At 31.0% G+C, this 1,215-nt stretch overlaps 1 pseudogene; it reads right to left on the minus strand.

Moving 5' to 3' along the window:
• Positions 1-827: 827 nt before the first annotated feature.
• Positions 828-946, minus strand: LOC112483688 (annotated as a pseudogene).
• Positions 947-1,215: the final 269 nt, after the last annotated feature.

Genomic DNA, 1,215 nt, shown 5'->3' on the forward strand with positions numbered 1-1,215 from the left:
GTGAAGGGCACGGAGGGAGAACATCAAGAGCAAAGTCAGGTGTTCTGATGCTTACTGCTTGCATGGTGCATATTCTTCTATCTTTTTACTTTCAACAGATCTGTGTTTTTATATATAAAGTTTGTCTCTTGTGGTAAACATTGGGTCTAACTTCCATATCCAATCTCATAAGTTCTGCCTTTTGTATTATTATATTAATTATTGTTATGATAACAATATATCTTTAGTTTTTCAGTTATTTAGAGTTAAAATTTACTTCATGTAAAGCATTACAATTTTGCAATAGTACAATTTCAGCTTTATTGAGGTATTCTTACTATGCCAAAAAATTGCACATATTTAATTGTATATATTGTATATATTTTGATGAGTTGAGCACATTCATTCACCCATGATAGTATCATCGCACCATCAAAGAAATAAATACACCCATCGACTCCAAAAGATTTCTTGTGAGCAACAGCATATTCTTAACTGCAAGCCCTACATTGTACAGCAGATCTCTAGAATTTATTCATCATATATAACTGTAACTTTATACCCATGCCCTAGTCTCTGTTTCTATGCATTAGACCATTTTAGATACCTCGTATAAGTGAACCATGCAGTAGTTTTCCTACTGTGACCAACGTATTTCACTTAACAAAATGTTGATGAACATTTAGGTTGTTTGCATTTATATCTATTCTATGTGCTATCATTGTCCTATTATATTGATTTTTTTTTTTTTTTTTTAGGCAAGGCAACCATTGGTTGACCTCACAGATTTCAAGGACCTTGTTAGCTTACAATCCCTTATTTATTTATTTATTTATTTTCATTTTTTACACCTACAGCACCTGGTCTTCCTAGGTGATCTCCCATTCAAGTACTAACGAAGCTCGACCCTGCTTAGCTTCCGAGATCAGATGGGATCAGACTTGTTCAGGGTAGCATGGCCATAGACTATATCAATATTCATAATAAAATTCTGAGCCAAATTTTAAAAAGTATACATATAATATTTTACATTAACTCACATATTTATTATTTCTGATGTTTTTTCTTCTTTTCTATAGATCTACATTTCCTTCTGATGTCATTTCCCTTCATCCAGAATGACTTTAACATTTTTTGAAGTTCAAGTTTGTCAATAATAAATTTTAAAATTTTTGTTGATCTTAAATTTTTCTTTATTCATTTTGGAAGTATATTTTCAGTTTTGTAAAATTTGGG

The sequence above is a fragment of the Pteropus alecto genome, unplaced genomic scaffold (assembly GCF_000325575.1).
Source record: "Pteropus alecto unplaced genomic scaffold, ASM32557v1 scaffold164, whole genome shotgun sequence".
In the NCBI taxonomy this organism is placed as follows: domain Eukaryota; kingdom Metazoa; phylum Chordata; class Mammalia; order Chiroptera; family Pteropodidae; genus Pteropus; species Pteropus alecto.